The sequence below is a fragment of the Lepisma saccharinum genome, chromosome 9 (genome assembly GCF_977018435.1).
Source record: "Lepisma saccharinum chromosome 9, izLepSacc3.1, whole genome shotgun sequence".
NCBI lineage: Eukaryota > Metazoa > Arthropoda > Insecta > Zygentoma > Lepismatidae > Lepisma > Lepisma saccharinum.
Window position 1 is genome coordinate 75481268 of NC_139237.1, and position 14988 is coordinate 75496255.

At 46.4% G+C, this 14988-nt stretch overlaps 1 protein-coding gene and 65 non-coding genes across 66 annotated transcripts in view; all 66 read left to right on the plus strand.

Moving 5' to 3' along the window:
- Window positions 1–14988, plus strand: part of LOC145992738 (tectonic-2-like) — a 619016-nt gene that overhangs the window by 544598 nt on the left and 59430 nt on the right. The gene's annotated exons all lie outside the window — the stretch shown is intronic.
- Window positions 135–226, plus strand: TRNAI-UAU (transfer RNA isoleucine (anticodon UAU)). The gene is given in 2 exon segments: window positions 135–172; window positions 191–226. It is a non-coding gene; the product is annotated as a tRNA-Ile (tRNA).
- TRNAI-UAU (transfer RNA isoleucine (anticodon UAU)) lies at window positions 456–547 on the plus strand. The gene is given in 2 exon segments: window positions 456–493; window positions 512–547. It is a non-coding gene; the product is annotated as a tRNA-Ile (tRNA).
- TRNAI-UAU (transfer RNA isoleucine (anticodon UAU)) lies at window positions 617–708 on the plus strand. Its single transcript is given in 2 exon segments — window positions 617–654; window positions 673–708. It is a non-coding gene; the product is annotated as a tRNA-Ile (tRNA).
- TRNAI-UAU (transfer RNA isoleucine (anticodon UAU)) lies at window positions 1333–1424 on the plus strand. The gene is given in 2 exon segments: window positions 1333–1370; window positions 1389–1424. It is a non-coding gene; the product is annotated as a tRNA-Ile (tRNA).
- On the plus strand, window positions 1493–1584 carry TRNAI-UAU (transfer RNA isoleucine (anticodon UAU)). Its single transcript is given in 2 exon segments — window positions 1493–1530; window positions 1549–1584. It is a non-coding gene; the product is annotated as a tRNA-Ile (tRNA).
- Window positions 1653–1744, plus strand: TRNAI-UAU (transfer RNA isoleucine (anticodon UAU)). The gene is given in 2 exon segments: window positions 1653–1690; window positions 1709–1744. It is a non-coding gene; the product is annotated as a tRNA-Ile (tRNA).
- TRNAI-UAU (transfer RNA isoleucine (anticodon UAU)) lies at window positions 1888–1979 on the plus strand. The gene is given in 2 exon segments: window positions 1888–1925; window positions 1944–1979. It is a non-coding gene; the product is annotated as a tRNA-Ile (tRNA).
- Window positions 2283–2374, plus strand: TRNAI-UAU (transfer RNA isoleucine (anticodon UAU)). Its single transcript is given in 2 exon segments — window positions 2283–2320; window positions 2339–2374. It is a non-coding gene; the product is annotated as a tRNA-Ile (tRNA).
- On the plus strand, window positions 2595–2686 carry TRNAI-UAU (transfer RNA isoleucine (anticodon UAU)). Its single transcript is given in 2 exon segments — window positions 2595–2632; window positions 2651–2686. It is a non-coding gene; the product is annotated as a tRNA-Ile (tRNA).
- On the plus strand, window positions 2755–2846 carry TRNAI-UAU (transfer RNA isoleucine (anticodon UAU)). The gene is given in 2 exon segments: window positions 2755–2792; window positions 2811–2846. It is a non-coding gene; the product is annotated as a tRNA-Ile (tRNA).
- On the plus strand, window positions 2915–3006 carry TRNAI-UAU (transfer RNA isoleucine (anticodon UAU)). The gene is given in 2 exon segments: window positions 2915–2952; window positions 2971–3006. It is a non-coding gene; the product is annotated as a tRNA-Ile (tRNA).
- TRNAI-UAU (transfer RNA isoleucine (anticodon UAU)) lies at window positions 3234–3325 on the plus strand. Its single transcript is given in 2 exon segments — window positions 3234–3271; window positions 3290–3325. It is a non-coding gene; the product is annotated as a tRNA-Ile (tRNA).
- On the plus strand, window positions 3394–3485 carry TRNAI-UAU (transfer RNA isoleucine (anticodon UAU)). The gene is given in 2 exon segments: window positions 3394–3431; window positions 3450–3485. It is a non-coding gene; the product is annotated as a tRNA-Ile (tRNA).
- On the plus strand, window positions 3629–3720 carry TRNAI-UAU (transfer RNA isoleucine (anticodon UAU)). Its single transcript is given in 2 exon segments — window positions 3629–3666; window positions 3685–3720. It is a non-coding gene; the product is annotated as a tRNA-Ile (tRNA).
- TRNAI-UAU (transfer RNA isoleucine (anticodon UAU)) lies at window positions 4101–4192 on the plus strand. The gene is given in 2 exon segments: window positions 4101–4138; window positions 4157–4192. It is a non-coding gene; the product is annotated as a tRNA-Ile (tRNA).
- On the plus strand, window positions 4419–4510 carry TRNAI-UAU (transfer RNA isoleucine (anticodon UAU)). Its single transcript is given in 2 exon segments — window positions 4419–4456; window positions 4475–4510. It is a non-coding gene; the product is annotated as a tRNA-Ile (tRNA).
- TRNAI-UAU (transfer RNA isoleucine (anticodon UAU)) lies at window positions 4579–4670 on the plus strand. The gene is given in 2 exon segments: window positions 4579–4616; window positions 4635–4670. It is a non-coding gene; the product is annotated as a tRNA-Ile (tRNA).
- Window positions 4739–4830, plus strand: TRNAI-UAU (transfer RNA isoleucine (anticodon UAU)). Its single transcript is given in 2 exon segments — window positions 4739–4776; window positions 4795–4830. It is a non-coding gene; the product is annotated as a tRNA-Ile (tRNA).
- On the plus strand, window positions 5059–5150 carry TRNAI-UAU (transfer RNA isoleucine (anticodon UAU)). The gene is given in 2 exon segments: window positions 5059–5096; window positions 5115–5150. It is a non-coding gene; the product is annotated as a tRNA-Ile (tRNA).
- TRNAI-UAU (transfer RNA isoleucine (anticodon UAU)) lies at window positions 5215–5306 on the plus strand. The gene is given in 2 exon segments: window positions 5215–5252; window positions 5271–5306. It is a non-coding gene; the product is annotated as a tRNA-Ile (tRNA).
- On the plus strand, window positions 5535–5626 carry TRNAI-UAU (transfer RNA isoleucine (anticodon UAU)). Its single transcript is given in 2 exon segments — window positions 5535–5572; window positions 5591–5626. It is a non-coding gene; the product is annotated as a tRNA-Ile (tRNA).
- TRNAI-UAU (transfer RNA isoleucine (anticodon UAU)) lies at window positions 5695–5786 on the plus strand. Its single transcript is given in 2 exon segments — window positions 5695–5732; window positions 5751–5786. It is a non-coding gene; the product is annotated as a tRNA-Ile (tRNA).
- Window positions 5853–5944, plus strand: TRNAI-UAU (transfer RNA isoleucine (anticodon UAU)). The gene is given in 2 exon segments: window positions 5853–5890; window positions 5909–5944. It is a non-coding gene; the product is annotated as a tRNA-Ile (tRNA).
- TRNAI-UAU (transfer RNA isoleucine (anticodon UAU)) lies at window positions 6009–6100 on the plus strand. The gene is given in 2 exon segments: window positions 6009–6046; window positions 6065–6100. It is a non-coding gene; the product is annotated as a tRNA-Ile (tRNA).
- Window positions 6165–6256, plus strand: TRNAI-UAU (transfer RNA isoleucine (anticodon UAU)). Its single transcript is given in 2 exon segments — window positions 6165–6202; window positions 6221–6256. It is a non-coding gene; the product is annotated as a tRNA-Ile (tRNA).
- TRNAI-UAU (transfer RNA isoleucine (anticodon UAU)) lies at window positions 6325–6416 on the plus strand. The gene is given in 2 exon segments: window positions 6325–6362; window positions 6381–6416. It is a non-coding gene; the product is annotated as a tRNA-Ile (tRNA).
- Window positions 6485–6576, plus strand: TRNAI-UAU (transfer RNA isoleucine (anticodon UAU)). Its single transcript is given in 2 exon segments — window positions 6485–6522; window positions 6541–6576. It is a non-coding gene; the product is annotated as a tRNA-Ile (tRNA).
- Window positions 6645–6736, plus strand: TRNAI-UAU (transfer RNA isoleucine (anticodon UAU)). The gene is given in 2 exon segments: window positions 6645–6682; window positions 6701–6736. It is a non-coding gene; the product is annotated as a tRNA-Ile (tRNA).
- TRNAI-UAU (transfer RNA isoleucine (anticodon UAU)) lies at window positions 6806–6897 on the plus strand. Its single transcript is given in 2 exon segments — window positions 6806–6843; window positions 6862–6897. It is a non-coding gene; the product is annotated as a tRNA-Ile (tRNA).
- On the plus strand, window positions 7128–7219 carry TRNAI-UAU (transfer RNA isoleucine (anticodon UAU)). Its single transcript is given in 2 exon segments — window positions 7128–7165; window positions 7184–7219. It is a non-coding gene; the product is annotated as a tRNA-Ile (tRNA).
- On the plus strand, window positions 7450–7541 carry TRNAI-UAU (transfer RNA isoleucine (anticodon UAU)). Its single transcript is given in 2 exon segments — window positions 7450–7487; window positions 7506–7541. It is a non-coding gene; the product is annotated as a tRNA-Ile (tRNA).
- TRNAI-UAU (transfer RNA isoleucine (anticodon UAU)) lies at window positions 7610–7701 on the plus strand. Its single transcript is given in 2 exon segments — window positions 7610–7647; window positions 7666–7701. It is a non-coding gene; the product is annotated as a tRNA-Ile (tRNA).
- Window positions 7770–7861, plus strand: TRNAI-UAU (transfer RNA isoleucine (anticodon UAU)). Its single transcript is given in 2 exon segments — window positions 7770–7807; window positions 7826–7861. It is a non-coding gene; the product is annotated as a tRNA-Ile (tRNA).
- TRNAI-UAU (transfer RNA isoleucine (anticodon UAU)) lies at window positions 8005–8096 on the plus strand. Its single transcript is given in 2 exon segments — window positions 8005–8042; window positions 8061–8096. It is a non-coding gene; the product is annotated as a tRNA-Ile (tRNA).
- On the plus strand, window positions 8477–8568 carry TRNAI-UAU (transfer RNA isoleucine (anticodon UAU)). The gene is given in 2 exon segments: window positions 8477–8514; window positions 8533–8568. It is a non-coding gene; the product is annotated as a tRNA-Ile (tRNA).
- TRNAI-UAU (transfer RNA isoleucine (anticodon UAU)) lies at window positions 8637–8728 on the plus strand. The gene is given in 2 exon segments: window positions 8637–8674; window positions 8693–8728. It is a non-coding gene; the product is annotated as a tRNA-Ile (tRNA).
- Window positions 8956–9047, plus strand: TRNAI-UAU (transfer RNA isoleucine (anticodon UAU)). The gene is given in 2 exon segments: window positions 8956–8993; window positions 9012–9047. It is a non-coding gene; the product is annotated as a tRNA-Ile (tRNA).
- Window positions 9116–9207, plus strand: TRNAI-UAU (transfer RNA isoleucine (anticodon UAU)). The gene is given in 2 exon segments: window positions 9116–9153; window positions 9172–9207. It is a non-coding gene; the product is annotated as a tRNA-Ile (tRNA).
- TRNAI-UAU (transfer RNA isoleucine (anticodon UAU)) lies at window positions 9436–9527 on the plus strand. The gene is given in 2 exon segments: window positions 9436–9473; window positions 9492–9527. It is a non-coding gene; the product is annotated as a tRNA-Ile (tRNA).
- On the plus strand, window positions 9592–9683 carry TRNAI-UAU (transfer RNA isoleucine (anticodon UAU)). The gene is given in 2 exon segments: window positions 9592–9629; window positions 9648–9683. It is a non-coding gene; the product is annotated as a tRNA-Ile (tRNA).
- TRNAI-UAU (transfer RNA isoleucine (anticodon UAU)) lies at window positions 10072–10163 on the plus strand. The gene is given in 2 exon segments: window positions 10072–10109; window positions 10128–10163. It is a non-coding gene; the product is annotated as a tRNA-Ile (tRNA).
- On the plus strand, window positions 10230–10321 carry TRNAI-UAU (transfer RNA isoleucine (anticodon UAU)). The gene is given in 2 exon segments: window positions 10230–10267; window positions 10286–10321. It is a non-coding gene; the product is annotated as a tRNA-Ile (tRNA).
- Window positions 10386–10477, plus strand: TRNAI-UAU (transfer RNA isoleucine (anticodon UAU)). The gene is given in 2 exon segments: window positions 10386–10423; window positions 10442–10477. It is a non-coding gene; the product is annotated as a tRNA-Ile (tRNA).
- On the plus strand, window positions 10542–10633 carry TRNAI-UAU (transfer RNA isoleucine (anticodon UAU)). Its single transcript is given in 2 exon segments — window positions 10542–10579; window positions 10598–10633. It is a non-coding gene; the product is annotated as a tRNA-Ile (tRNA).
- On the plus strand, window positions 10702–10793 carry TRNAI-UAU (transfer RNA isoleucine (anticodon UAU)). The gene is given in 2 exon segments: window positions 10702–10739; window positions 10758–10793. It is a non-coding gene; the product is annotated as a tRNA-Ile (tRNA).
- On the plus strand, window positions 10862–10953 carry TRNAI-UAU (transfer RNA isoleucine (anticodon UAU)). The gene is given in 2 exon segments: window positions 10862–10899; window positions 10918–10953. It is a non-coding gene; the product is annotated as a tRNA-Ile (tRNA).
- TRNAI-UAU (transfer RNA isoleucine (anticodon UAU)) lies at window positions 11022–11113 on the plus strand. The gene is given in 2 exon segments: window positions 11022–11059; window positions 11078–11113. It is a non-coding gene; the product is annotated as a tRNA-Ile (tRNA).
- Window positions 11181–11272, plus strand: TRNAI-UAU (transfer RNA isoleucine (anticodon UAU)). Its single transcript is given in 2 exon segments — window positions 11181–11218; window positions 11237–11272. It is a non-coding gene; the product is annotated as a tRNA-Ile (tRNA).
- On the plus strand, window positions 11341–11432 carry TRNAI-UAU (transfer RNA isoleucine (anticodon UAU)). The gene is given in 2 exon segments: window positions 11341–11378; window positions 11397–11432. It is a non-coding gene; the product is annotated as a tRNA-Ile (tRNA).
- Window positions 11501–11592, plus strand: TRNAI-UAU (transfer RNA isoleucine (anticodon UAU)). Its single transcript is given in 2 exon segments — window positions 11501–11538; window positions 11557–11592. It is a non-coding gene; the product is annotated as a tRNA-Ile (tRNA).
- TRNAI-UAU (transfer RNA isoleucine (anticodon UAU)) lies at window positions 11662–11753 on the plus strand. Its single transcript is given in 2 exon segments — window positions 11662–11699; window positions 11718–11753. It is a non-coding gene; the product is annotated as a tRNA-Ile (tRNA).
- Window positions 11984–12075, plus strand: TRNAI-UAU (transfer RNA isoleucine (anticodon UAU)). Its single transcript is given in 2 exon segments — window positions 11984–12021; window positions 12040–12075. It is a non-coding gene; the product is annotated as a tRNA-Ile (tRNA).
- On the plus strand, window positions 12306–12397 carry TRNAI-UAU (transfer RNA isoleucine (anticodon UAU)). Its single transcript is given in 2 exon segments — window positions 12306–12343; window positions 12362–12397. It is a non-coding gene; the product is annotated as a tRNA-Ile (tRNA).
- TRNAI-UAU (transfer RNA isoleucine (anticodon UAU)) lies at window positions 12625–12716 on the plus strand. Its single transcript is given in 2 exon segments — window positions 12625–12662; window positions 12681–12716. It is a non-coding gene; the product is annotated as a tRNA-Ile (tRNA).
- TRNAI-UAU (transfer RNA isoleucine (anticodon UAU)) lies at window positions 12785–12876 on the plus strand. Its single transcript is given in 2 exon segments — window positions 12785–12822; window positions 12841–12876. It is a non-coding gene; the product is annotated as a tRNA-Ile (tRNA).
- TRNAI-UAU (transfer RNA isoleucine (anticodon UAU)) lies at window positions 12944–13035 on the plus strand. Its single transcript is given in 2 exon segments — window positions 12944–12981; window positions 13000–13035. It is a non-coding gene; the product is annotated as a tRNA-Ile (tRNA).
- On the plus strand, window positions 13264–13355 carry TRNAI-UAU (transfer RNA isoleucine (anticodon UAU)). The gene is given in 2 exon segments: window positions 13264–13301; window positions 13320–13355. It is a non-coding gene; the product is annotated as a tRNA-Ile (tRNA).
- On the plus strand, window positions 13422–13513 carry TRNAI-UAU (transfer RNA isoleucine (anticodon UAU)). The gene is given in 2 exon segments: window positions 13422–13459; window positions 13478–13513. It is a non-coding gene; the product is annotated as a tRNA-Ile (tRNA).
- On the plus strand, window positions 13901–13992 carry TRNAI-UAU (transfer RNA isoleucine (anticodon UAU)). The gene is given in 2 exon segments: window positions 13901–13938; window positions 13957–13992. It is a non-coding gene; the product is annotated as a tRNA-Ile (tRNA).
- On the plus strand, window positions 14059–14150 carry TRNAI-UAU (transfer RNA isoleucine (anticodon UAU)). The gene is given in 2 exon segments: window positions 14059–14096; window positions 14115–14150. It is a non-coding gene; the product is annotated as a tRNA-Ile (tRNA).
- Window positions 14215–14306, plus strand: TRNAI-UAU (transfer RNA isoleucine (anticodon UAU)). Its single transcript is given in 2 exon segments — window positions 14215–14252; window positions 14271–14306. It is a non-coding gene; the product is annotated as a tRNA-Ile (tRNA).
- Window positions 14371–14462, plus strand: TRNAI-UAU (transfer RNA isoleucine (anticodon UAU)). The gene is given in 2 exon segments: window positions 14371–14408; window positions 14427–14462. It is a non-coding gene; the product is annotated as a tRNA-Ile (tRNA).
- TRNAI-UAU (transfer RNA isoleucine (anticodon UAU)) lies at window positions 14531–14622 on the plus strand. The gene is given in 2 exon segments: window positions 14531–14568; window positions 14587–14622. It is a non-coding gene; the product is annotated as a tRNA-Ile (tRNA).
- TRNAI-UAU (transfer RNA isoleucine (anticodon UAU)) lies at window positions 14691–14782 on the plus strand. Its single transcript is given in 2 exon segments — window positions 14691–14728; window positions 14747–14782. It is a non-coding gene; the product is annotated as a tRNA-Ile (tRNA).
- TRNAI-UAU (transfer RNA isoleucine (anticodon UAU)) lies at window positions 14851–14942 on the plus strand. The gene is given in 2 exon segments: window positions 14851–14888; window positions 14907–14942. It is a non-coding gene; the product is annotated as a tRNA-Ile (tRNA).

Here is a 14988-nt window from a genome sequence, read left to right on the forward strand (position 1 = left end):
TCCCTCTCACATCTTTCTCTCTACGTATTTAAGACATTGCAGAAGCCTTGATTTCAACAGCTCCAGTGGCGCAATTGGTTACCGTATCGTTCTCTCTACGTATTTAAGACATTCCAGAAGGCTTGATTACAACAGCTCCAGTAGCGCAATCGGTTAGCGCACAGTACTTATAAGACAGTATCTCTGAGCTATGCCGGGGTTGTGAGTTCGACCCTCACCTGGAGCAATTGCTTTTTCCCTCCCACATCTTTCTCTCTACGTATTTAATACATTGCAGAAGCCTTGATTACAACAGCTCCAGTGGCGCAATTGGTTAGCGCACGGTACTTATAAGACAGTATCTCTGAGCTATACCGGGGTTGTGAGTTCCAGCCTCGCCTGGAGCAATTGCAATTTTCCCTCTGACATCGTTCTCTCTACGTATTTAAGACATTGCAGAAGCCTTAATTACAACAGCTCCAGTGGCGCAATTGGTAAGCGCACGGTACTTATAAGACAGTATCTCTGAGCTATGCCGGGGTTGTGAGTTCGAGCCTCACCTGGAGCAATTGCTTTTTTCCCTCTCACATCGTTCTCTCTACGTATTTAAGACATTGCAGAAGCCTTGATTACAACCGCTCCAGTGGCGCAATTGGTTAGCGCACGGTACTTATAAGACAGTATCTCTGAGCTATGCCGGGGTTGTGAGTTCGAGCCTCACCTGGAGCAATTGCTTTTTACCTCTGACATCGTTCTCTCTACGTATTTAAGACATTGCAGAAGCCTTGATTACAACAGCTCCAGTGGCGCAATTGGTTAGCGCACCGTACTTATAACACAGTATCTCTGAGCTATGCCGGGGTTTTGAGTTCGAGCCTCACCTGGAGCAATTGCTTTTTAACCTCTCACATCGTTCTATCTACGTATTTAAGACATTGCAGAAGCCTTGATTACAACAGCTCCAGTGGCGCAATTGGTTAGCGCACGGTACTTATAAGACAGTATCTCTGAGCTATGCCGGGGTTTTGAGTTCGAGCCTCACCTAGAGCAATTGCTTTTTACCTCTCACATCGTTCTCTCAACGTATTTAAGACATTGCAGAAACCTTGATTACAACAGCTCCAGTGGTGCAATTGGTTAGCGCACGGTACTTATAAGACAGTATCTCTGAGCTATGCCGGGGTTTTGAGTTCGACCCTCACCTGGAGCAATTGCTTTTTCCCTCTCACATCTTTCTCTCTACGTATTTAAGACATTGCAGAAGCCTTGATTTCAACAGCTCCAGTGGCGCAATTGGTTACCGTATCGTTCTCTCTACGTATTTAAGACATTGCAGAAGCCTTGATTACAACAGCTCCAGTAGCGCAATTGGTTAGCGCACAGTACTTATAAGACAGTATCTCTGAGCTATGCCGGGGTTGTGAGTTCGACCCTCACCTGGAGCAATTGCTTTTTCCCTCTCACATCTTTCTCTCTACGTATTTAATACATTGCAGAAGCCTTGATTACAACAGCTCCAGTGGCGCAATTGGTTAGCGCACGGTACTTATAAGACAGTATCTCTGAGCTATGCCGGGGTTGTGAGTTCGAGCCTCACCTGGAGCAATTGCTTTTTACCTCTCACATCGTTCTCTCTACGTATTTAAGACATTGCAGAAGCCTTGATTACAACAGCTCCAGTGGCGCAATTGGTTAGCGCACGGTACTTATAAGACAGTATCTCTGAGCTATGCCGGGGTTGTGAGTTCGAGCCTCACCTGGAGCAATTGCTTTTTCCCTCTCACATCTTTCTCTCTACGTATTTAAGACATTGCAGAAGCCTTGATTTCAACAGCTCCAGTGGCGCAATTGGTTACCGTATCGTTCTCTCTACGTATTTAAGACATTCCAGAAGCCTTGATTACAACAGCTCCAGTAGCGCAATCGGTTAGCGCACAGTACTTATAAGACAGTATCTCTGAGCTATGCCGGGGTTGTGAGTTCGACCCTCACCTGGAGCAATTGCTTTTTCCCTCTCACATCTTTCTCTCTACGTGTTTAAGACATTGCAGAAGCCTTGATTTCAACAGCTCCAGTGGCGCAATTGGTTACCGTATCGTTCTCTCTACGTATTTAAGACATTGCAGAAGCCTTGATTACAACAGCTCCAGTAGCGCAATTGGTTAGCGCACAGTACTTATAAGAAAGTATCTCTGAGCTATGCCGGGGTTGTGAGTTCGACCCTCATCTGGAGCAATTGATTTTTCCCTCTCACATCTTTCTCTCTACGTATTTAATACATTGCAGAAGCGTTGATTACAACAGCTCCAGTGGCGCAATTGGTTAGCGCACGGTACTTATAAGACAGTATCTCTCAGCTATGCCGGGGTTGTGAGTTCGAGCCTCACCTGGAGCAATTGCTTTTTACCTCTCACATCGTTCTCTCTACGTATTTAAGACATTGCAGCTTGATTACAACAGCTCCAGTGGCGCAATTGGTTACCGCACGGTACTTATAAGACAGTATCTCTGAGCTACGCCGGGGTTGTGAGTTCGAGCCTCACCTGGAGCAATTGCTTTTTACCTCTCACATCGTTCTCTCTACGTATTTGAGACATTGCAGCTTGATTACAACAGCTCCAGTGGCGCAATTGGTTAGCGCACGGTACTTATAAGACAGTATCTCTGAGCTATGCCGGGGTTGTGAGTTCGAGCCTCACCTGGAGCAATTGCTTTTTACCTCTCACATCGATCTCTCTACGTATTTAAGACATTGCAGAATCCTTGATTACAAGAGCTCCAGTGGCGCAATTGGTTAGCGCACGGTACTTATAAGACAGTATCTCTGAGCTACGCCGGGGTTGTGAGTTCGAGCCTCACCTGGAGCAATTGCTTTTTACCTCTCACATCGTTCTCTCTACGTATTTAAGACATTGCAGAAGTCTTGATTGCAACAGCTCCAGTGGCGCAATTGGTTAGCGCACGGTACTTATAAGACAGTATCTCTGAGCTATGCCGGGGTTGTGAGTTCGAGCCTCACCTGGAGCAATTGCTTTTTACCTCTCACATCGTTCTCTCTACGTATTTAAGACATTGCAGAAGCCTTGATTACTACAGCTCCAGTGGCGCAATTGGTTAACGCACGGTACTTATAGGACAGTATCTCTGAGCTATGCAGGGTTGTGAGTTCGAGCCTCACCTGGAGCAATTGCTTTTTACCTCTCACATCGTTCTCTCTACGTATTTAAGACATTGCAGAAGCCTTGATTACAACCGCTCCAGTGGCGCAATTGGTTAGCGCACGGTACTTATAAGACAGTATCTCTGAGCTATGCCGGGGTTGTGAGTTCGAGCCTCACCTGGAGCAATTGCTTTTTACCTCTCACATCGTTCTCTCTACGTATTTAGGACATTGCAAAAGCCTTGATTACAACAGCTCCAGTGGCGCAATTGGTTAGCGCACGGTACTTATAAGACAGTATCACTGAGCTATGCCGCGGTTGTGAGTTCGAGCCTCACCTGGAGCAATTGCTTTTTACCTCTCACATCGTTCTCTCTACGTATTTAGGACATTGCAAAAGCCTTGATTTCAACAGCTCCAGTGGCGCAATTGGTTACCGTATCGTTTTCTCTACGTATTTAAGACATTGCAGAAGCTTTGATTTCAACAGCTCCAGTAGCGCAATTGGTTAGCGCACAGTACTTATAAGACAGTATCTCTGAGCTATGCCGGGGTTGTGAGTTCGACCCTCACCTGGAGCAATTGCTTTTTCCCTCTCACATCGTTCTCTCTACGGATTTAATACATTGCAGAAGCCTTGATTACAACAGCTCCAGTGGCGCAATTGGTTAGCGCACGGTACTTATAAGACAGTATCTCTGAGCTATGCTGGGGTTGTGAGTTCGAGCCTCACCTGGATCAATTGCTTTTTACCTCTCACATCCTTCTCTCTACGTATTTAAGACATTGCAGCTTGATTACAACAGCTCCAGTGGCAAAATTGGTTACCGCACGGTACTTATAAGACAGTATCTCTGAGCTATGCCTGGGTTGTGAGTTCGAGCCTCACCTGGAGCAATTGCTTTTTACCTCTCACATCGTTCTCTCTACGTATTTAAGACATTGCAGCTTGATTGCAACAGCTCCAGTGGCGCAATTGGTTAGCGCACGGTACTTATAAGACAGTATCTCTGAGCTATGCCGGGGTTGTGAGTTCGAGCCTCACCTGGAGCAATTGCTTTTTACCTCTCACATCGTTCTCTCTACGGATTTAAGACATTGCAAAAGCCTTGATTACAACAGCTCCAGTGGCGCAATTGGTTAGCGCACGGTACTTATAAGACAGTATCTCTGAGCTATGCGGGGTTGTGAGTTCGAGCCTCACCTGGAGCAATTGTTTTTACCTCTCACATCGTTCTCTCTAAGTATTTAAGACATTGCAGAAGCCTTGATTACAACAGCTCCAGTGGAGCAATTGGTTAGCGCACGGTACTTATAAGACAGTATCTCTGAGCTATGCCGGGGTTGTGAGTTCGAGCCTCACCTGGAGCAATTGCTTTTTACCTCTCACATCGTTCTCTCTACGTATTTAAGACATTGCGGAAGCCTTGACTTCAACAGCTCCAGTGGCGCAATTGGTTAGCGCACGGTACTTATAAGACAGTATCTCTGAGCTATGCCGGGGTTGTGAGTTTGAGCCTCACCTGGAGCAATTGCTTTTTACCTCTCACATCGTTCTCTCTACGTATTTAAGACATTGCAAAAGTATTGATTGCAACAGCTCCACTGGCGCAATTGGTTAGCGCACGGTACTTATAAGACAGTATCTCTGAGCTATGCCGGGGTTGTGAGTTCGAGCCTCACCTGGAGCAATTGCTTTTTACCTCTCACATCGTTCTCTCTACGTATTTAAGACATTGCAGAAGCCTTGATTACAACAGCTCCAGTTGCGCAATTGGTTAGCGCACGGTAATTATAAGACAGTGTCTCTGAGCTATGCCGGGGTTGTGAGTTCGAGCCTCCCCTGGAGCAATTGCTTTTTACCTCTCACATCGTTCTCTCAACGTATTTAAGACATTGCAGAAACCTTGATTACAACAGCCCCAGTGGTGCAATTGGTTAGCGCACGGTACTTATAAGACAGTATCTCTGAGCTATGCCGGGGTTGTGAGTTCGAGCCTCACCTGGAGCAATTGCTTTTTACCTCTCACATCGTTCTCTCTACGTATTTAAGACATTGCAGCTTGATTGCAACAGCTCCAGTGGCGCAATTGGTTTGCGCACGGTACTTATAAGACAGTATCTCTGAGCTATGCCGGGGTTGTGAGTTCGAGCCTCACCTGGAGCAATTGCTTTTTACCTCTCACTTCGTTATCTCTACGTATTTAAGACATTGCAGAAGCCTTGATTACAACAGCTCCAGTGGCGCAATTGGTTACCGCACGGTACTTATAAGACAGTATCTCTGAGCTATGCCGAGGTTGTGAGTTCGAGCCTCACCTGCAGCAATTGCTTTTTACCTCTCACATCGTTCTCTCTACGTATTTAAGACATTGCAGAAGTCTTGATTGCAACAGCTCCAGTGGCGCAATTGGTTAGCGCACGGTACTTATAAGACAGTATCTCTGAGCTATGCCGGGGTTGTGAGTTCGGGCCTCACCTGGAGCAATTGCTTTTTACCTCTCACATCGTTCTCTCTACGGATTTAAGACATTCCAGAAGCCTTGATTACAACAGCTCCAGTGGCGCAATTGGTTAGCGCACGGTACTTATAAGACAGTATCTCTGAGCTATGCTGGGGTTGTGAGTTCGAGCCTCACCTGGAGCAATTGCTTTTTACCTCTCACATCGTTCTCTACGTATTTAAGACATTGCAGAAGCCTTGATTACAACAGCTCCAGTGGCGCAATTGGTTAGCGCACGGTACTTATAAGACAGTGTCTCTGAGCTATGCCGGGGTTGTGAGTTCGAGCCTCCCCTGGAGCAATTGCTTTTTACCTCTCACATCGTTCTCTCTACGTATTTAAGACATTGCAGCTTGATTGCAACAGCTCCAGTGGCGCAATTGGTTAGCGCACGGTACTTATAAGACAGTATCTCTGAGCTATGCCGGGGTTGTGAGTTCGAGCCTCACCTGGAGCAATTGCTTTTTACCTCTCACATCGTTCTCTCTACGTATTTAAGACATTGCAGCTTGATTGCAACAGCTCCAGTGGCGCAATTGGTTAGCGCACGGTACTTATAAGACAGTATCTCTGAGCTATGCCGGGGTTGTGAGTTCGAGCCTCACCTGGAGCAATTGCTTTTTACCTCTCACTTCGTTATCTCTACGTATTTAAGACATTGCAGAAGCCTTGATTACAACAGCTCCAGTGGCGCAATTGGTTACCGCACGGTACTTATAAGACAGTATCTCTGAGCTATGCCGAGGTTGTGAGTTCGAGCCTCACCTGGAGCAATTGCTTTTTACCTCTCACATCGTTCTCTCTACGTATTTAAGACATTGCGGAAGCCTTGACTTCAACAGCTCCAGTGGCGCAATTGGTTAGCGCACGGTACTTATAAGACAGTATCTCTGAGCTATGCCGGGGTTGTGAGTTTGAGCCTCACCTGGAGCAATTGCTTTTTACCTCTCACATCGTTCTCTCTACGTATTTAAGACATTGCAAAAGTATTGATTGCAACAGCTCCACTGGCGCAATTGGTTAGCGCACGGTACTTATAAGACAGTATCTCTGAGCTATGCCGGGGTTGTGAGTTCGAGCCTCACCTGGAGCAATTGCTATTTTCCCTGTGACATCGTTCTCTCTACGTATTTAAGACATTGCAGAAGCCTTGATTACAACAGTTCCAGTGGCGCAATTGGTTAGCGCACGGTACTTATAAGACAGTATCTCTGAGCTATGCCGGGGTTGTGAGTTCGAGCCTCACCTGGAGCAATTGCTTTTTTCCCTCTCACATCGTTCTCTCTACGTAATTAGGACATTGCAGAAGCCTTGATTACAACAGCTCCAGTGGAGCAATTGGTTAGCGCACGGTACTTATAAGATAGTATCTCTGAGCTATACCAGGGTTGTGAGTTCGAGCCTCACCTGGAGCAATTGCTTTTTCCCCTGTCACATCGTTCTCTCTACGTATTTTAGACATTGCAGAAGCCTTGATTACAACAGCTCCAGTGGCGCAATTGGTTAGCGCACGGTACTTATAAGACAGTGTCTCTGAGCTATGCCGGGGTTGTGAGTTCGAGCCTCACCTGGAGCAATTGCTTTTTTCCCTCTGACATCGTTCTCTCTACGTATTTAAGACATTGCAGAAGCCTTGATTACAACAGCTGCAGTGCCGCAATTGGTTAGCACACGGTATTTATAAAACAGTACCTCTGAGCTATGCCGGGGTGTTGAGTTCGAGCCTCACCTGGAGCAATTGCTTTTTTCCCTCTGACATCGTTCTCTCTACGTATTTAAGACATTGCAGCAGCTTTGATTACAACCGCTCCAGTGGCGCAATTGGTTAGCGCACGGTACTTATAAGACAGTATCTCTGAGCTATGCCGGGGTTGTGAGTTCGAGCCTCACCTGGAGCAATTGCTTTTTACCTCTCACATCGTTCTCTCTACGTATTTAAGACATTGCAGAAGCCTTGATTACAACCGCTCCAGTGGCGCAATTGGTTAGCGCACGGTACTTATAAGACAGTATCTCTGAGCTATGCCGGGGTTGTGAGTTCGAGCCTCACCTGGAGCAATTGCTTTTTACCTCTCACATCGTTCTCTCTACGTATTTAGGACATTGCAAAAGCCTTGATTACAACAGCTCCAGTGGCGCAATTGGTTAGCGCACGGTACTTATAAGACAGTATCACTGAGCTATGCCGCGGTTGTGAGTTCGAGCCTCACCTGGAGCAATTGCTTTTTACCTCTCACATCGTTCTCTCTACGTATTTAGGACATTGCAAAAGCCTTGATTTCAACAGCTCCAGTGGCGCAATTGGTTACCGTATCGTTTTCTCTACGTATTTAAGACATTGCAGAAGCTTTGATTTCAACAGCTCCAGTAGCGCAATTGGTTAGCGCACAGTACTTATAAGACAGTATCTCTGAGCTATGCCGGGGTTGTGAGTTCGACCCTCACCTGGAGCAATTGCTTTTTCCCTCTCACATCGTTCTCTCTACGGATTTAATACATTGCAGAAGCCTTGATTACAACAGCTCCAGTGGCGCAATTGGTTAGCGCACGGTACTTATAAGACAGTATCTCTGAGCTATGCTGGGGTTGTGAGTTCGAGCCTCACCTGGATCAATTGCTTTTTACCTCTCACATCCTTCTCTCTACGTATTTAAGACATTGCAGCTTGATTACAACAGCTCCAGTGGCAAAATTGGTTACCGCACGGTACTTATAAGACAGTATCTCTGAGCTATGCCTGGGTTGTGAGTTCGAGCCTCACCTGGAGCAATTGCTTTTTACCTCTCACATCGTTCTCTCTACGTATTTAAGACATTGCAGCTTGATTGCAACAGCTCCAGTGGCGCAATTGGTTAGCGCACGGTACTTATAAGACAGTATCTCTGAGCTATGCCGGGGTTGTGAGTTCGAGCCTCACCTGGAGCAATTGCTTTTTACCTCTCACATCGTTCTCTCTACGGATTTAAGACATTGCAAAAGCCTTGATTACAACAGCTCCAGTGGCGCAATTGGTTAGCACACGGTACTTATAAGACAGTATCTCTGAGCTATGCCGGGGTTGTGAGTTCGAGCCTCACCTGGAGCAATTGTTTTTACCTCTCACATCGTTCTCTCTAAGTATTTAAGACATTGCAGAAGCCTTGATTACAACAGCTCCAGTGGAGTAATTGGTTAGCGCACGGTACTTATAAGACAGTATCTCTGAGCTATGCCGGGGTTGTGAGTTCGAGCCTCACCTGGAGCAATTGCTTTTTACCTCTCACATCGTTCTCTCTACGTATTTAAGACATTGCGGAAGCCTTGACTTCAACAGCTCCAGTGGCGCAATTGGTTAGCGCACGGTACTTATAAGACAGTATCTCTGAGCTATGCCGGGGTTGTGAGTTTGAGCCTCACCTGGAGCAATTGCTTTTTACCTCTCACATCGTTCTCTCTACGTATTTAAGACATTGCAAAAGTATTGATTGCAACAGCTCCACTGGCGCAATTGGTTAGCGCACGGTACTTATAAGACAGTATCTCTGAGCTATGCCGGGGTTGTGAGTTCGAGCCTCACCTGGAGCAATTGCTTTTTACCTCTCACATCGTTCTCTCTACGTATTTAAGACATTGCAGAAGCCTTGATTACAACAGCTCCAGTTGCGCAATTGGTTAGCGCACGGTAATTATAAGACAGTGTCTCTGAGCTATGCCGGGGTTGTGAGTTCGAGCCTCCCCTGGAGCAATTGCTTTTTACCTCTCACATCGTTCTCTCAACGTATTTAAGACATTGCAGAAACCTTGATTACAACAGCTCCAGTGGTGCAATTGGTTAGCGCACGGTACTTATAAGACAGTATCTCTGAGCTATGCCGGGGTTGTGAGTTCGAGCCTCACCTGGAGCAATTGCTTTTTACCTCTCACATCGTTCTCTCTACGTATTTAAGACATTGCAGCTTGATTGCAACAGCTCCAGTGGCGCAATTGGTTTGCGCACGGTACTTATAAGACAGTATCTCTGAGCTATGCCGGGGTTGTGAGTTCGAGCCTCACCTGGAGCAATTGCTTTTTACCTCTCACTTCGTTATCTCTACGTATTTAAGACATTGCAGAAGCCTTGATTACAACAGCTCCAGTGGCGCAATTGGTTACCGCACGGTACTTATAAGACAGTATCTCTGAGCTATGCCGAGGTTGTGAGTTCGAGCCTCACCTGCAGCAATTGCTTTTTACCTCTCACATCGTTCTCTCTACGTATTTAAGACATTGCAGAAGTCTTGATTGCAACAGCTCCAGTGGCGCAATTGGTTAGCGCACGGTACTTATAAGACAGTATCTCTGAGCTATTCCGGGGTTGTGAGTTCGGGCCTCACCTGGAGCAATTGCTTTTTACCTCTCACATCGTTCTCTCTACGGATTTAAGACATTCCAGAAGCCTTGATTACAACAGCTCCAGTGGCGCAATTGGTTAGCGCACGGTACTTATAAGACAGTATCTCTGAGCTATGCTGGGGTTGTGAGTTCGAGCCTCACCTGGAGCAATTGCTTTTTACCTCTCACATCGTTCTCTACGTATTTAAGACATTGCAGAAGCCTTGATTACAACAGCTCCAGTGGCGCAATTGGTTAGCGCACGGTACTTATAAGACAGTGTCTCTGAGCTATGCCGGGGTTGTGAGTTCGAGCCTCCCCTGGAGCAATTGCTTTTTACCTCTCACATCGTTCTCTCTACGTATTTAAGACATTGCAGCTTGATTGCAACAGCTCCAGTGGCGCAATTGGTTAGCGCACGGTACTTATAAGACAGTATCTCTGAGCTATGCCGGGGTTGTGAGTTCGAGCCTCACCTGGAGCAATTGCTTTTTACCTCTCACATCGTTCTCTCTACGTATTTAAGACATTGCAGCTTGATTGCAACAGCTCCAGTGGCGCAATTGGTTAGCGCACGGTACTTATAAGACAGTATCTCTGAGCTATGCCGGGGTTGTGAGTTCGAGCCTCACCTGGAGCAATTGCTTTTTACCTCTCACTTCGTTATCTCTACGTATTTAAGACATTGCAGAAGCCTTGATTACAACAGCTCCAGTGGCGCAATTGGTTACCGCACGGTACTTATAAGACAGTATCTCTGAGCTATGCCGAGGTTGTGAGTTCGAGCCTCACCTGGAGCAATTGCTTTTTACCTCTCACATCGTTCTCTCTACGTATTTAAGACATTGCAGAAGTCTTGATAGCAACAGCTCCAGTGGCGCATTTGGTTAGCGCACGGTACTTATAAGACAGTATCTCTGAGCTATGCCGGGGTTGTGAGTTCGAGCCTCACCTGGAGCAATTGCTTTTTACCTCTCACATCGTTCTCTCTACGGATTTAAGACATTGCAAAAGCCTTGATTACAACAGCTCCAGTGGCGCAATTGGTTAGCGCACGGTACTTATAAGACAGTATCTCTGAGCTATGCCGGGGTTGTGAGTTCGAGCCTCACCTGGAGCAATTGTTTTTACCTCTCACATCGTTCTCTCTACGTATTTAAGACATTGCAGAAGCCTTGATTACAACAGCTCCAGTGGAGCAATTGGTTAGCGCACGGTACTTATAAGACAGTATCTCTGAGCTATGCCGGGGTTGTGAGTTCGAGCCTCACCTGGAGCAATTGCTTTTTACCTCTCACATCGTTCTCTCTACGTATTTAAGACATTGCGGAAGCCTTGACTTCAACAGCTCCAGTGGCGCAATTGGTTAGCGCACGGTACTTATAAGACAGTATCTCTGAGCTATGCCGGGGTTGTGAGTTTGAGCCTCACCTGGAGCAATTGCTTTTTACCTCTCACATCGTTCTCTCTACGTATTTAAGACATTGCAAAAGTATTGATTGCAACAGCTCCACTGGCGCAATTGGTTAGCGCACGGTACTTATAAGACAATATCTCTGAGCTATGCCGGGGTTGTGAGTTCGAGCCTCACCTGGAGCAATTGCTATTTTCCCTGTGACATCGTTCTCTCTACGTATTTAAGACATTGCAGAAGCCTTGATTACAACAGTTCCAGTGGCGCAATTGGTTAGCGCACGGTACTTATAAGACAGTATCTCTGAGCTATGCCGGGGTTGTGAGTTCGAGCCTCACCTGGAGCAATTGCTTTTTTCCCTCTCACATCGTTCTCTCTACGTAATTAGGACATTGCAGAAGCCTTGATTACAACAGCTCCAGTGGAGCAATTGGTTAGCGCACGGTACTTATAAGATAGTATCTCTGAGCTATACCAGGGTTGTGAGTTCGAGCCTCACCTGGAGCAATTGCTTTTTCCCCTGTCACATCGTTCTCTCTACGTATTTTAGACATTGCAGAAGCCTTGATTACAACAGCTCCAGTGGCGCAATTGGTTAGCGCACGGTACTTATAAGACAGTATCTCTGAGCTATGCCGGGGTTGTGAGTTCGAGCCTCACCTGGAGCAATTGCTTTTTTCCCTCTGACATCGTTCTCTCTACGTATTTAAGACATTGCAGAAGCCTTGATTACAACAGCTGCAGTGCCGCAATTGGTTAGCACACGGTATTTATAAAACAGTACCTCTGAGCTATGCCGGGGTGTTGAGTTCGAGCCTCACCTGGAGCAATTGCTTTTTTCCCTCTGACATCGTTCTCTCTACGTATTTAAGACATTGCAGCAGCTTTGATTACAACCGCTCCAGTGGCGCAATTGGTTAGCGCACGGTACTTATAAGACAGTATCTCTGAGCTATGCCGGGGTTGTGAGTTCGAGCCTCACCTGGAGCAATTGCTTTTTACCTCTCACATCGTTCTCTCTACGTATTTAAGACATTGCAGAAGCCTTGATTACAACAGCTCCAGTGGCGCAATTGGTTAGCGCTAGGTACTTATAAGACAGTATCTCTGAGCTATGCCGGGGTTGTGAGTTCGATCTCACCTGGAGCAATTGCTTTTTACCTCTCACATCGTTCTCTCTACGTATTTAGGACATTGCAGAAGTCTTGATTGCAACAGCTCCAGTGGCGCATTTGGTTAGCGCACGGTACTTATAAGACAGTATCTCTGAGCTATGCCGGGGTTGTGAGTTCGAGCCTCACCTGGAGCAATTGCTTTTTACCTCTCACATCGTTCTCTCTACGGATTTAAGACATTGCAAAAGCCTTGATTACAACAGCTCCAGTGGCGCAATTGGTTAGCGCACGGTACTTATAAGACAGTATCTCTGAGCTATGCCGGGGTTGTGAGTTCGAGCCTCACCTGGAACAATTGTTTTTACCTCTCACATCGTTCTCTCTACGTATTTAAGACATTGCAGAAGCCTTGATTACAACAGCTCCAGTGGAGCAATTGGTTAGCGCACGGTACTTATAAGACAGTATCTCTGAGCTATGCCGGGGTTGTGAGTTCGAGCCTCACCTGGAGCAATTGCTTTTTACCTCTCACATCGTTCTCTCTACGTATTTAAGACATTGCAGAAGCCTTGATTACAACAGCTCCAGTGGCGCAATTGGTTAGCGCACGGTAATTATAAGACAGTATCTCTGAGCTATGCCGGGGTTGTGAGTTCGATCCTCCCCTGGAGCAATTGCTTTTTACCTCTCACATCGTTCTCTCAACGTATTTAAGACATTCCAGAAGCCTTGATTACATCAGCTCCAGTGGCGCAATTGGTTAGCGCACGGTACTTATAAGACAGTATCTCTGAGCTATGCCGGGGTTGTGAGTTCGAGCCTCACCTGGAGCAATTGCTTTTTACCTCTCACATCGTTCTCTACGTATTTAAGACATTGCAGAAGCCTTGATTACAACAGCTCCAGTGGCGCAATTGGTTAGCGCACGGTACTTATAAGACAGTGTCTCTGAGCTATGCCGGGGTTGTGAGTTCGAGCCTCACCTGGAGCAATTGTTTTTACCTCTCACATCGTTCTCTCTACGTATTTAAGACATTGCAGAAGCCTTGATTACAACAGCTCCAGTGGAGCAATTGGTTAGCGCACGGTACTTATAAGACAGTATCTCTGAGCTATGCCGGGGTTGTGAGTTCGAGCCTCACCCGGAGCAATTGCTTTTTACCTCTCACATCGTTCTCTCTACGTATTTAAGACATTGCAGAAGCCTTGATTACAACAGCTCCAGTGGCGCAATTGGTTAGCGCACGGTAATTATAAGACAGTATCTTTGAGCTATGCCGGGGTTGTGAGTTCGATCATCCCCTGGAGCAATTGCTTTTTACCTCTCACATCGTTCTCTCAACGTATTTAAGACATTCCAGAAGCCTTAATTACAACAGCTCCAGTGGCGCAATTGGTTAGCGCACGGTACTTATAAGACAGTATCTCTGAGCTATGCCGGGGTTGTGAGTTCGAGCCTCACCTGGAGCAATTGCTTTTTACCTCTCACATCGTTCTCTACGTATTTAAGACATTGCAGAAGCCTTGATTACAACAGCTCCAGTGGCGCAATTGGTTAGCGCACGGTACTTATAAGACAGTGTCTCTGAGCTATGCCGGGGTTGTGAGTTCGAGCCTCCCCTGGAGCAATTGCTTTTTACCTCTCACATCGTTCTCTCTACGTATTTAAGACATTGCAGCTTGATTGCAACAGCTCCAGTGGCGAAATTGGTTAGCGCACGGTACTTATAAGACAGTATCTCTGAGCTATGCCGGGGTTGTGAGTTCGAGCCTCACCTGGAGCAATTGCTTTTTACCTCTCACATCGTTCTCTCTACGTATTTAAGACATTGCAGCTTGATTGCAACAGCTCCAGTGGCGCAATTGGTTAGCGCACGGTACTTATAAGACAGTATCTCTGAGCTATGCCGGGGTTGTGAGTTCGAGCCTCACCTGGAGCAATTGCTTTTTACCTCTCAATTCGTTATCTCTACGTATTTAAGACATTGCAGAAGCCTTGATTACAACAGCTCCAGTGGCGCAATTGGTTACCGCACGGTACTTATAAGACAGTATCTCTGAGCTATGCCGAGGTTGTGAGTTCGAGCCTCACCTGGAGCAATTGCTTTTTACCTCTCACATCGTTCTCTCTACGTATTTAAGACATTGCAGAAGTCTTGATTGCAACAGCTCCAGTGGCGCATTTGGTTAGCGCACGGTACTTATAAGACGGTATCTCTGAGCTATGCCGGGGTTGTGAGTTCGAGCCTCACCTGGAGCAATTGCTTTTTACCTCTCACATCGTTCTCTCTACGGATTTAAGACATTGCAAAAGCCTTGATTACAACAGCTCCAGTGGCGCAATTGGTTAGCGCACGGTACTTATAAGACAGTATCTCTGAGCTATGCCGGGGTTGTGAGTTCGAGCCTCACCTGGAGCAATTGTTTTTACCTCTCACATCGTTCTCTCTACGTATTTAAGACATT